The sequence below is a fragment of the Chlorocebus sabaeus genome, chromosome 9, assembly GCF_047675955.1.
Source record: "Chlorocebus sabaeus isolate Y175 chromosome 9, mChlSab1.0.hap1, whole genome shotgun sequence".
NCBI lineage: Eukaryota > Metazoa > Chordata > Mammalia > Primates > Cercopithecidae > Chlorocebus > Chlorocebus sabaeus.
This window is the reverse complement of record NC_132912.1, coordinates 56,448,098-56,462,167: the sequence shown is the minus strand read 5'-3', so window position 1 is coordinate 56,462,167 and position 14,070 is coordinate 56,448,098. Positions and strand designations below refer to the sequence as shown.

Sequence of the window (14,070 nt, the reverse complement as noted above, 5' to 3'; positions counted from 1 at the left end):
AGATCACTCCTCACTTTTCACATCCTGGAGGAGGAGCTGTCAGGTTTGACAGCGGTCAAGCAGCAAATGTAGTCCAGGGGACGGCTAGAGGTGAGGTCAGCCGCAAGACTGGCGTCACTGCTTGGGCCGAGCAAAAACCTGAGTCAGGAGGCGGCCAGGCAAGGTCAGTGGAGGGGGCGGGGCCCGAAGCAGAGGCGGAGCTTAGGAAAGCCTCGCGTGAGGGCGGGGCGGGGCCAGAGGTGGGCTGAGGCTGGATCAGGCGGTGGGGGCGGGCCCCGTAGCCCCGTGAGGCTCGCGCCTGCGCACGGGCCCGCGGCGGGGCGGGGCTGCGCGCGCGCGGTGCGCGGGCCCTGGAGGGCGGAGTCCGGGCGGGCGCCGGTAGAGGGAGGGGGCGCGGCGGCTTTGGAGTCCGGCGCTCCCTCAGGCCGCGGACGCGATGCTGATTGCTGCGGCTCAGGCGGCTGGGCTGGCGGGGATGTGACGGGCGGCCCTTTGCCTCACCTTCCGTCCTCGGGCCCGCAGGTCGCTGGGCGGCCTGCAGCCTGGCCGCGGCCGAGGAGGCAGCGCGACCTCCGCACGGTGAGATCCGGGCTCAGGGCCAGAGCCGGGACCGGGGTCGCGGCGGGCGCCGGGGGCAGCCCAAGACCAGGCACGCAGTCCGGGGCGGGGCGGAGGCCCGCGCTCCCGGGCTGAGGCGGTGGCACCCTCCGGTCTCCCGGCCTCCAGGGTGAGCCTCTCTAGCCCCTCGCGAGCCGCCCGACGCGGGGCGGGCGCGGACCTGGGAGGCCGGAGGGCGCCCTCCCTGCGGCTGTGACAGCGCGGGGCCTCGGGCCGCGGGCGCCGCCGCCTTTTAGGAGAAATCAGGGCGAGGCTGAGGCACTCAGTGATTTTGGAGCCTGGTTGCGTGTGAGGGTGGATGGGGAAAGTACCGGGGCTCCCAGAATGAGTTCGGTTTTTTTTTTTCTTTTAATTGCAGGGCGAAAGACACACCCTAAAACACATCCTGAGGTGAAACTTTGGTGGGGCACATCGTTGCCGTAGGTTCAGATCTTCTCTCTTCTCTTTAGACATGTATTTTCATACAGTTTTAAATAATGCATCTACTTTCTTGATAAAGTAAAAGGAGGAATGAAAGGACTCCTTTGTGGTGGTCCTTGGTGGCGAAGCTTAAGTTTCCATTTCAATAATTGCATATTCATCTGTGTGGGCTCCCCGACCAATGAGGCTGGCTGCTCCCAGACAAGGCCTTAGCGGAGTGGAAATGACTGATGCAGGGACGCTGTGGTCTCAGATTGGTAGCTCACTCCAATAGGTGAGAGAAATTGAGGTTTAAGCTTTTTAAAATAGCCGTAGGAAAGGCATTCCTTTTCTCCCGAGCATTAAAATATAACGGAACCTATTAATTTGGCCAATTGTTTTTTTTTTTTTTAAAGCATCATCTTTTAGACTAGAGACTTTAGAGATGGCAGCTGCTCTTTAACCAAAAGGAACTTAAGATGCTCTCCTGCAAAAGATAGGTTCAAAACATGTCTTATCCGTCATCCATATGTGATAAAGATGTAAATATTCCTGTGTTTGCCTGAAATCAGTCTTCTTCCTCTTGGACTTTATTACTGTTTGTTTCTCTTAATTTATGAAAGCTTGTTACTATTATTTTTTGTTTTTGTTTGTGTTCTAAACAACATTGGCTTCAAATAATCTTCAGGTTAAAAATGCACATTTTGTTGAACCCTTTAGCCATAATTCATACTGTCATACTTCAGCATAAGCCATAGTTAAGAAAGCACTAGATGCCATCCTGAAAGCAAGCAGAAAGTCTCCATTAAGAATTCTGTAAAAATTCTACCTTTCCACATTCAGACCTGCATTTTTTGTTGCTTTGACTCAACTCCTCTGACTGTAGTTTGGAGGAAGGGACTTTGAATCCGTATTTACAAGTCCTTTAGTGACTCTCCATAGCCTATATCGATAAAATTCAAAGTCCTTCATGATTAATGGTATTTGTCTACATTCTAGTGTCATCTTCTACCATTATGCTCGCCCTCTCTCTATGAGACTGTTGCACTTCTCTGAAGATGACATCTTCCTCTGTGGTTTTTCAGTGTTCTTTGTTGAGAATTCTCTGCCTAGTAAACAACTTGCCCTTGAAGACCTTATGAAAGTATCACTTCTGAGCCTTGTCTAGACATCTCATCCCTTTTGTCTTGACTGATTCGTACACTCTGCAGTTAGTATGTGTCAGCTGGGAGTTAGTGATTTGTTTATGTGTCTATCTCCACCAGGTTTTTGGGCTTCTTTTTTTTTTTGGTACAGAGTCTTGCACTGTTGCCTGCGCTGGAGTGCAGTGGCCTCATCTCGGCTCACTGCAACCTCCGCCTCCCGGGTTCACGTGATTCTCCTGCCTCAGTCTCCTGAGTAGCTGGAATTATAGGCACACATCACCACACCTGGGTAATTTTTTTTAGTAGAGACGGGTTTCACTATGTTGGGTCTTGAACTCCTGACCTCGTGATCCGCCCACCTTGGCCTCCCAAAGTGCTGGGATTATAGGCTGGTTAGGAATGAAACCCCAGTTATTTAAAAAACAAAACAAAACAACAACAACAACAACAAAAAAATTTTTATGATACAGGAGTAAACAGGGCATGACCAATAAGGATTGCTGCTTCATTGGTCGTACAACTTTATTTTGAGGTGCAAAGTCATGCAAGTAGAAAGGGACGGCGGGGATTACAGTCCAGGTCTTTTGCCCCTAGTCTCCTAATTCTAAATCTTAATTGTTTTACAATTTGAATGGGGGTTGTGAGCTACTTGGATGTGTACTGAAAAAAGGGTCTATTAAATTAATAGAATATTGAACTTGAAATAATTAACAGATTATTTGGTTCAACTTTAAAAATTTTACCATTAAACAACTCAGCCTAAAAAGACAAATAACTTGTTTGAGATTGCGTAGGCTCACCTACATCTCATATCTCCTGACCTCCTCATTGTATGTTTTTCACTACTCCATGGTGCTTTGGGGTGAAATGAAGAAGCTGCCAGTTTTTCAGAGGGAGTGCAAATCTGCTTGCACTTTCTCCCTCTTTGAATCCATAGCTGCCACTCCTAGAGACTTAGATCCGATCCCTTGTGGCTGAGAAACATGATAATTCATTTGGGGATATAGGAGAAACCTAACCTTCACTATTCCTCTCAGCCAGATAGTTTTAACTTCAGTGCCTGGGGAACTCTCCAGATGCCCCATAACAAGTGGCTTCTGGATCACCATATGGAGATCTCACATACAATTAAGTTTTGATGGTACAATGAGATTTTAATATAAGAAGGTTGCAGCTGGCTAATAGCATGGCTAAAATTACTTGTATGGCTTGTCTGCGAGAAGAGCCTGTCTTACTCCTATGTGATAGGATTTTGGGGGAAAAAGTTGATGACTGTGGCTGCCTCTAAAAAGTTGAAATGCGTACTTAGTGGTGTGGGCCTGACCAATTCCAAAAGGCTGTTTATCTTGCAAACAACTGAATGGCCAAATAAATTTTAAAAATCAAAACAGACTTTTAATTTTTCTTCTTATTTCTTGTCATATCTAAGTGATTTTATATGATAAAGCATAAATGTAATGTTTAATATTTGCTTTCATATTTGATGTTTTATTTTTGCTATAGTTTTTATACCTTTAGGTGATTATACAGTGTTACAATGACATTTCTTAATAATTGGACATCTAGATTGTTTACTATGTTGCAGGTAATGCAGTTAGTATATAGCTGTTCATCATTTTGCTTCTTTCCTTTGGGCTTAAAGCCCAGGAGCAGGATTACAAAGTCAGGGTATCAAGGTTTTGTTAATTTTGAAAGATATTGCCAGATTTACTTCTAAAAATACTGATTTACACTGACTACAGTAGAGTTTGGTTGACCAGTTCTGTCATACTTTGTAGGTTTTTGCTTTAAAAGTTTGTTTTTTAAAAATGAGGATAAGGTTACTTGCAGTTTAACATCATAGTCCATAATAGAGAAGCAAATGCAGTATTCTTCTGGTTTTATTTTCTCCTTTATTTGTCCATCGTCCATACATTTACTGGAATCTTCTCACCAATTTTCATTAGCACTAACATCATAAATATATTAATATGTTGAAAAGTATTTCTGATCTGTTTTTTCTTATTGCAGGCTTTATAGGTTTTATATTATTAAATTTATATTTTATATATATATATATTTTGAGACAGAGTCTTGCTCTGTGGTCAAGCTGGAGTGCGGTGGTGCCATCTTGGCTCACTGCAACCTCCACCTCCCGGGTTCCAGCGATTCTCTTGCCTCAGCCTTCTGAGTAGCTGGGACTACAGGCGTGCGCCACCACGCCCGGCTAATTTTTGTGTTTTTAATAGAGACAGGGTAATCCCTGTATTATATTTTTAAAAGTCAGTGTGGCTGGGTGTGGTGGATCACACCTGTAATCTCAGCACTTTGGGAGGCTGAGGTGGGAGAATCGCTTGAGCCTAGGAGTTCAAGACCAGCCTAGGCAACATAGTGAGACCCCATCTCTATTTAAAAGAAAAAAGATAAAAGAAAAAAGTCAGTGATTTTTGTCTTTTGATTGTGTTTTTTGAGAATGAATGCCATGCACCTGTTTGATGCATACTTTTATTTTATTAAGCTTCTAGAGTTCATTTTGTTATGTATATATATTTAGAAAGTTAATATACAACTGAGATCAAATTTCATTTATGTGTATTTTATATTATAGAAAACTACATTATTATGTTTCCATTCTGTTTTCCTGAACTTAAATAGGAAAACAGAACAAAATAACCTAACTTTAATAAAAATGTGTACTTGTTTTTTAATCAATTATGGTAAGTTTTAGATAAACTAAAACTTTTATGACAGCAATATATTGGCTAATTGAAATTTTTGTCTGTTCAATATTAACCAGAAGGTTGTCTTTAACTCTTATTGTTAATCATTCTAAAATATATGAAAGGAAACCTTAGTAATCTCCTCCCATTGTGGAGTAGATTACTCCCATTCTAGATGGATGAGACAGCCCAGGATAGTAGTTAACACTGAGTGCTGGGTTTTATGCTGGTTAGTTGCTTACCTAATCCTCATAGCAACCCTAGGAGGAAGATTCTTTTAGTATCCTCATTTTGTGGATATGAAAATTTAGAGAACGTGACCTGCCAAAGATAATATAGGTGGTAAGCATTGCAACTGGAACTCAGTCAGCCTGCTTTTAAAAGATGCTATTTCAAAAGTATTATCTTATTTTCCATGCCAAGGATTTGGACTTCATTTCTTAGACATTGGAAAGATTAGATGTTGCAAACCAAGGGGATGATATGGTATGTTATCTCTTTTAGGGAGATTGCTCATGTGACAATGTGGCTATATATTGAATTATGTTTATAATAGGAAGTGGTTGAAATAGTCATGTGAGAAATGAAGCCTAAACCTTGAGGTGGAAGTGGAGATCGGGATATTTTGGAAAGATACAGGATTTAGTAACTGATACACAACAGAGTGGGAAGGCAGAGTATTCGTTTGGAAGACGTCGAGTAGGGTAATAACGGATGAATATGTGCTCACAGCACTTTGTTATATTTCTTTCACAGCATTGACTGTGATGTATTGTACCTAATTCTAGTGACATATCTGTCTCCCCCCACTGGATTGTGTCCTTGTCAAAGATAGGGACTAAGTAGAGGAATGAGTGAATATAGGATGAGATAATACAGAAAGAGGTCAAGAGACTGAACTGGGAAACACCAGATTACCAAAATGAAAGAGTGGGTGGAGGAAGAGTAGCTCTAGAATGTGACAGCTGTCAGGGAGGATGGGGGAAGAGCCATCAGGGAGGGAGCAGAGGGGAGGGAAGTATTAGCACAGATGTGAGCATGTAGAATGGTGCCACCTCAGGCTACAAACAGTTGTGGTTGGTGTGCCCTAGTGTCATAAGCTGATTGTGGTTGTATAGGGTGAACTTGCCTTTCCTTTGTTATTGACTAAAGTTTTCTCTGAGTATCTGATAGCTTTCTGCCTCTTTGGCTTCTGACTTCTGCTTGCTACAGGTGCTGATGCTGGGGTGTGATTCAGCCTATTGAGATCAACCAATGAGAACAGTCCTCTCTTTTTAAGTGAATTGACCATTCACAGTATGTGAGGTGTAATCTTTGAGTTTTTAGCTCTTCTCTGGTGAGCTGATTGCTTGGGAATGTCCTAGAGTTACTTCTCTACCTTTAAAGACTTTTGGTTGGTTGTATTAAGGTTTGGAGCCATTGGAAAGCCAGAGGTTTCTTAAAGGTTGGATCCATGAGCCCTGAAGTTTTTTACCTGTTTACTTTTTCATATTGATCAGTAACTTAGTTTCAGTATAGTTGGATCATCTTTGAAGATTGTTGGTCTTAAAAATGCCACAGATTTTTCCGAATAATTAAGAATCTATGTTTTCTTTGTACTTTATAGTTATGTAAGACAGGGGCTTGTTTTAAATTTTCTTGGTCAGCTCCTAACTTACTTCATATGTCTGTTTTTCAAAGAGTTACTTGGTAAAGGAATTTGCTCTTGATTTTTTCTACAACCATTTGCTTCAGGTCATCCTTACCCTCTGTTCTCTGCCTTCTCCTGTTTTCATCTACCTGGTTTCTGTCCTTGGTAAGGACAGTGGGAAGGAGAAAAGAGAAGAAGCATGAGTGACTACTCCTTCCTTCCCTTTGTTATGATAGTTGTTACTGCTCTCCTCCCTGCCATCACTGCTCCCAGCTGTTCCCTTTGGCATGGTCTCCTACCCTGTATCTTGAGTTCTGTGTGTGGGAATAGAAATGCAAGGCATGGCTCTAGCTGAGGAACGATGGGCATCTCAGGGTTTTGGTCCTTCTGTGATCTCTCTTTTTGGTGCCTGGTATTGAAAAGCCCAGTGACATCTTGTATCTGAGCAAGTGTTTTCTGTTCCCTAGCATTCTACTTCTCTCTCTCTTTTTTTTTTTTTTTTGAGACAGGGTCTCTGGACCCAGGCAGGAGTGCAGTGGTGTCATTATGGCTCACTGCAGCGTTGACCTCCCGGGCTCTAGCTATCCTCCTGCCTTGGCTTCCCAACCTGTACTCAACCTGTAGCTGGGACTACAGGCATGTACCACCATGCCTGGCTAATTTTTAAAATTTTTCATAGAGACAGGGTCTCCCCACGTTGCCCAGGCTGGGCTCAGACTCCTGGGCTCAATTGATCCTCCTGCTTTTACCTCCCAAAGTGCTGGCATTACAGGTGTGAGCCACCACAACTGGCCCTGCTTTTCTTTAAAATGCAAAATTAAATTCCAGTCCTGTTTTTTTGAATTGCCTACGCTCCTCCCCAACACTGCCCCCATATCAAGATAGCAAAACCTTTGATGACGAAGCCCCTAGTAAATACGCTAGGGACAAAGAAGCAAGACAGATTCCAGAAGGTACTTTGAATTGTTGTTGTCATCATATTAATGATATTTCGTTGCAGCCTGAGTGCTTTAGGGCAATTTGAGAGCTTTCTCTGACCATTATCTCTTGGCAGCCAGTGTTAGGGTTGGGAGTTATATAATAATTTTCTCTGAAAACCTTAGCTTAGAAAAACAGGGACTATTCATAATAGCTCTTTAAGTCTGTAGAATGGACTTGATGATATTTTGGTCAGAGTTGGTAGGCCACTTTATAGGAAACATCCAGGTGATGTTTCTTTTTGGGGTGGGGAGGCAGGGATGGCCATCTTTTTGTTTTGTTTTATTTCTTTTCCTTATTTAAAATTTTTTCTCAGGTATATTTTCCTCATTTTAGGAATATTATGGTATGGCTTGTCAACCTTTATTTATTATTGGTACTAGCTAGAGTTGTAGACTTGGCCATTGTTGTGGCCTTTCTTGCAGTCATGTTTTTCCAGGACCTTGAGTTGTTTTACATTCTAAATTCCTTCAATCCTGTCTTAGAGAATAGATCCTCAGTCTGGATTTTTCTCATTCATTCATTCAAGAAATGTATTCTGAGCACTTGCTGGGAATAGTTCAGTGAACAAAACAAATTTTCTGCCTTTGTGGAGCTTACATTCTAATGACAAGATACAGAAAATAAGTATATGTGTAATGTGTCATCTATTGTATTGCTGTAGAGAAAAGTAAAGCAGGAAAAGGTGAAAAGAACGTGTGAGGGTGATGCTGCTGTTTTATCTAAGGTGGTTAGGGAAGGCTGTAATAAAAACTAGTATTTGAGCAGAGATCTTGAAGAAGTGAGAATGTGATCTATGCAGATATTAGGAGAGAGAGTACTTGATGAAGATAGATCTAGAATGCGAAGATCCTGTGGCTGAAGCTTGCTTGACCTGTTCTAGGAGTGGCAAGTAGGCCAGTGGAGGCATTGAGGGGCAATGATGAGGTCAGAGAGGTGGGTTGGGTTGGGGGGATGTCTGATCATATATGGCGTTGTAGGCCAGTGAGACTGGTTTTAAAGGTGGGGAGCCACCAGAGTTTTGACTTGTTTTAAGTAGAACTCTCAGCTGCTATGTAGAGAATGTCAGGGGTAGCACATAATAAGATTATTTAGCAGGCTGCAGCAGTAATCCTAAGTGGGAGATGATTTTAGGCCGGGATTGGGAGAAGTGCTCACATTTTGTATACATTTTGAAGGCAGAGCCAACAATTTAATGATGGATTGAATGTAGGCTGTGAGTTTGGCTTCAACAGCTGGACACGTGGAGTTAACATTTACTGAGAAGGGTAAGAGCACAGAAGAAGCAGGGTTTTAGCGGGGGAAGTAATGAGTTCAATTTTGGACATTTTAAGTTAGTAATCTAAGTGGAGATATTGTGAAGATAGCTGGATATGCACGAGTCCGCAGTTCACAGCTGAGGTCTGGGTTAGAGATATATAAATTTCCAGTTATTAGCAGAGAGATAGTATGTAATGCCATGAGAATGGATTAAAATAATTCAGGGAGTGGGTGTGGCTGGAGAAGTCCTACAGGTTAGCCTTGGGATCCTGTAATGTTTTCAGAGGGAGAGAAACTAGCAGAGGAGACCAAGAAGCAACACTCCCATAAAGAAGGAAGAGAATTAAGACTGAGTGGTATCAATGAAGCCAAGTGAAAGTTTTAAGAAGCAAGTGAGTAATCAGCTGTGTCAGATGCTGTTAGATTGAGGACTAAGATATAGCAGTATGAAAATCATTGGTGACCTTAAGTTGTTTCTGGTTTAGTAGTGGAAGTGAAGACTTGATTGGAGTGTGCTTAAGAGAGAATTGGAGGAAAGGAATTGTAGACTGCTGGGATAGACAGTTCCTCAAGGAGTTTGCTATAAAGCGAAGCTAAATAACAGGTGGTAGCTGGAGGGGATGTCCAGTCAAGGAATTCTTTTTTAAAAGATGGATGCTTTTCTTTTTTTGTATTCTTATTTATATACTGTAAACCAAAAAGTATCTGAGACAGGTCTCAATCTATTTAAAAGTTTATTTTGCCAAGGTTAAGGATGCATGCCAGGGAGACAAGTCTGTCTTTCTCCAAAGATGATTTTGAGGGCTTCAATATTTAAGTGGAAAAAGCAGGCTGGAGGGGCAAGACAGAGGGTATTATCACATTACTGAACCCACATGCTGTGAAAGAAAAGGAGCAGATAGGGGAATAGTCAGTTATGTATTTGTTTAGTGTTAGTAAATTGGCGCTTTACATAAGACAAGGTGAACACTGAGTATTTACCCATGGACATATTTAACTTTTTATCTGTAGCGTGGACATATTTAACTTTTTATCTGTAGCTATCAGCTTAGAAACAAAAGGAAAGGGGGCTGGGCATGCTGGCTCAGCCTGTAATCTCAGCACTTTGGGAGGCCAGGGCAGGCAGATCACCTGAGGTCAGGAGTTGGAGACCAGCATGACCAACATGGTGAAACCCCATCTCTACTAAAAATACAGAATTAGCTGGGCATGGTGGCACATGCCTGTAATCCCAGCTACTTGGGAAGCTGAGTTGAGGCAGGAGAATTGCTTGAACCTGGTAGGCGGAGGTTGTGGTGAGCCAAGATCGTGTCATTGCACTCCAGCCTGGGCAACAAGAGAGAAACTCCAAAAAAAAACAATTCAAAAAAAAAAAAAAAAAAAAAAACCCCAACAAAAACGCTTCTTTTGTGACTCGGCTTTCAGCTTACTTTTTTCTTTGTCATAGTGAAATTAGGGTCCTAGGTTTTTACTTTCACAATACAAATATATGTAGTTAACAAAATGTTTCGACAGAGGAAAAAAAATGCAGGATCTATGTCGTTGAAACATAAATGAAATTAATTTTATCCTAATCTGTGCGCTCAAGCTCCATCATCATCATCATGATGGACTGTACTGCAGTTTTGTGCAGTGCTTACCTTGTAGTAGCTTCGAAATTTTGATTTAGCAACGTGTGTGTTATGGTAGTTTTACCTTTTTAAAAATAAAAGTTAAATTGAAGAATAAATGAGCAACTATTCCAGGGAAATTTTGACGGCTACTCTTCTCCACCACTCCTTTTTTTCTAATGTACCTGATCTCATTTTACTGTAATTGCTTATGATTATTGAGTTGATGTTTGAGATTTCAGAAACTATGTTGAAAGCACATAGTACAGTTATAGCACTTTATATGCCTCTTTTCGTGGTTCATTTATGTTTAAGTAAGTAGTAGTCAATATTTGGTGTTGGAGCATCATTGCAGTTGCTTCTTAACCCTCTTCATTGGTCTTTCTCCAGATTTTCTTCCCTTAGCCACTGATCCACGCCCCTGACTTGCGGATTTCCGAAACACAGATCTGACCAGGTTGTATTTTTGCTAAAAAAATCTTCTGTGTCTCCCTATTCTCTACAAAAGTTAGTTTCCTTTCCTTTCCCTTTCCCTTTCCCTTTCCTTTCCTTTCCTTTCCGCGCCTGTTTACCCACCTTTTGCCTGCACATGCTTTAGGGGATCTGGAGTGCTCCCTAGGGTGTCTTGCTGTGTTGGCCAGGCTGGTCTCAAACTCCTAATGTCAAGCCATTTTCCCACCTTGGCCTCCCAAAGTGCTGGGATTATAGACGTGAGCCACTGTGCCCAACCTCCCTAGGGGATTCTAATGCACATGTGATGTTTCTTACCATAGGGCTATAGAATAAAGATCAGATTTTTTATTAGCATACAGATAGTCCTCCAAGAGGAGATTCTATGAAAATGAGAAATGCTTTGGCATCTCTCGGCTTTTGCACATACTATTACTTTTTTTTTTTAATTTATTTTTTATTTTTTGAGACAGAATTTCACTCTTGTTGCCCAGGCTGGAGTGCAACCGCGTGATCTTGGCTCACTGCAACCTATGCCTCCCAGGTTCAAGCGATTATCCTGCCTCAGCCTCCCGAGTAGCGGGGATTACAAGCATGCGCCACCACGCCTGGCTGGTTTTGTATTTCTAGTAGAGACGGGGTTTCTCCATGTTGGTCAGGCTGGTCTCGAACTCCTAACCTCAGGTAATATGCCCGCCTTGGCCTCCCAAAGTGCTGGGATTACAGGCATGAGCGACCGTGCCCGGCCACTATTTCTTTTTTTGTAGAATACCATTCATCTTCTCAGTCTTCTCATTAAATCACTTTATCTTTTATTTATTTATTTATTTATTTATTTATTTATTTATTTATTTATTTATTTTTGAGACGGAATCTCGCTCTGTCGCCCAGGCTGGAGTGCAAAGGCACAATCTCTGCTCACAGCAGCCTCCGCCTCCCAGGTTCAAACAATTCTCCTGACTCAGCCTCCCAAGTAGCTGGGATTACAGGTGCGTACCACCATGCCCGGCTAATTTTTTATATTTTAAGCACAGGCAGGGTTTCACTATGTTGGCCAGGCTGGTCTTGAGTTCCTGACCTCAAGTAATCCACCTGCCTTGGCCCCCAAAGTGCTGGGATTACAGGTGTGAGCCACTGTACCCGGCCATCACTTTATCTTTTTAAGAGGCTAACATAGATGCCTCTTCTTCCAGGAAAGCTACTAGACATATGTTCGTTATGCCTCTTCCTTCTGTCCTTCGTTATATTCTGTTACCTGTGTTCCTGTTAACATTATGCAGTTATTTTGTTATAGTATTTGCTGTATCTTACTGTTTGTTTTCGTGACAGGTTCCTCTTGCCCTCAACTTATAGACACTCGATAACTTTTTTATTGAATGAATGAGTAAAGCAAATAATTATTCAGTGTTGACCCAGTTTTGATTGACCCATTTGGTTGGGAATTTATGCCTCAATTTGTACAGAATATACAAATGAGCAATTTGAATAGTGTTCTTAAAGACAGTCATATCCTAAACTGTTAGGAAATTCATATTTATTAAATATTTTTGTTCATGAGCAAATAATGAGACTTGTTGATTTATTTTCTAAATATCTCTATTTTTGTCTGCATTTTTTCCTCCTCTGGTTTTATTTTTTTTCCTCTTTGACATCTCTATTTGGATGTTGACCTTAACCATCCTCTACCCTAACTAACTCATCCCCTAAACTTGATCCCCCTCTTGGCTTCTCCATTAGTGTGTTTTCTCTGTCACCATCTTACGAGTCATTTAGGTTTCTCGGTAGTATCTGTAGGTCTTACTTCTACATCTGATGAGTTACTGAGTTCAACAAACATTTTTTAGCCACTTCCTGTGTTCCTGACTTGTTTGTGTTAGTAATAAGGGGCTGAACAACAGAAGGTCCCCATCTGCAAATGATTATGATACAATGTGATGAGTATGGTAATATAGTAATAGTGAATATATAGGGCACTATTAGAACATAGAAAAAAAAGAAAAAAACAGTGTTTTTTCCTACTCTCAAATACCACTCAATATAACTCTTTTTTTTTTTTTTTTTTTTTGAGACAGTGTCTTGTTCTGTCACCCAGGCTGGAGTGCAGTGGCTTGATTATAGGTCACTGCAGCCTTAACCTCCTGGGCTCAAGTGATGTGCCCTCCCGAGTAGCTGGGACTACAAGCGTGTGCCACCATGCCCAGCTAATTTTTTTTTAATAACATTTTTATGTAGATATGGGGTTTTGCCAAGTTGCCCAGGCTTGTCTCAAACTCCTGGCCTCTAGGAGCCTCCTACCTTGGCCTCCCAAAGTGTTAGAATTACAGGCACAAGCCACCGTACCTGGCCTTTGTAACTCTTTTTTTTTTTTTTTTTTAAAGAGGCGGAGTTTTGCTCTCTTGCCTGGGCTGGTCTCAAACTCCTACCTCAAGTGATCCTCCTGCTTCGACCTTTCAAAGTGCTGGGATTACAAGAGTGAGCCACACGGCACTTGGCCACACAGCACCTCTTAAACTAAATGTATGGAGATTGTTTGCCGGACACCAAGCAATTCTGACACCAGAATCTCCAGTGAAGAACAGCTGGATGTCCTATAGTTTAGTTCAAATCTGACACTGTCTGCCTGTAGATAGTGTTAAATCCTGGAGGATAAGGGCTCAGTCCCACAAGACAGCCCCCCACTCCCACTTCAGATGCATGCTCCAGGTTGTGACCTGTGTCTGTGACCAGCCATAAATTGGGGTTCCCACGACCCCCTTCTTGGGTTCAGTTAATTTGCTAGAGCAGCTCATAGAACTTAGGGAAACACTTTACTTATGTTTTCCCATTTATTAAACAGCATATTACAAAAAATATAGATGAACAGCCAGATGGAAGAGGTGAATAGGGTAGGTCATGGAAAGGGGCGTGGAGCTTCTCTGCCCTCTCTGGGTGTACCACTCTCCAGGTATGTCCACGTATTCAGCTCTCTGAACCCTGTCCTTTTGGCCTTTTATGGAGGTTTTATTACATAGGTATGATTGCTTACATCATTGGCCATTGGTGATTAACTCAACCTTCAGTCCCCTTCCCCTCCCTGGAGGTTGGGGGATGGGGCTAAAAAGTCCCAACCTGTACTCATGCTCTGGTCTTTCTGGTGACCAGCTTCCATCCTGAGGTTAACTAGGGGTCCCCAACTAGCAGTCCTCAATAGCATACAAAAGACACTCATCACTCTGGAGATTCCATGGGTTTTAGGAGCTATGTGTCAGGAACCAGGGGCAGAGACCAAGTATATGTTATAT

The 14,070-nt window shown here is 42.3% G+C and overlaps 1 protein-coding gene across 8 annotated transcripts in view; it reads left to right on the top strand.

Annotated features, from left to right (window-relative positions):
- Nucleotides 1-349: 349 nt before the first annotated feature.
- Nucleotides 350-14,070, top strand: part of CCSER2 (coiled-coil serine rich protein 2) — a 189,985-nt gene continuing 176,264 nt past the window's right edge. For 3 of the 8 annotated variants that reach the window (XM_007962729.3, XM_007962734.3, XM_038008975.2), the window contains exon 1: nt 351-579. The gene's annotated coding sequence lies outside the window, so the exon portion shown is untranslated. Of the gene's footprint in view, nt 580-976; nt 1,038-1,290; nt 1,313-10,729; nt 10,797-14,070 lie in introns of those variants that run through there. The other 5 variants (XM_038008971.2, XM_038008976.2, XM_038008973.2 and 2 more) reach the window with 5 other exon arrangements.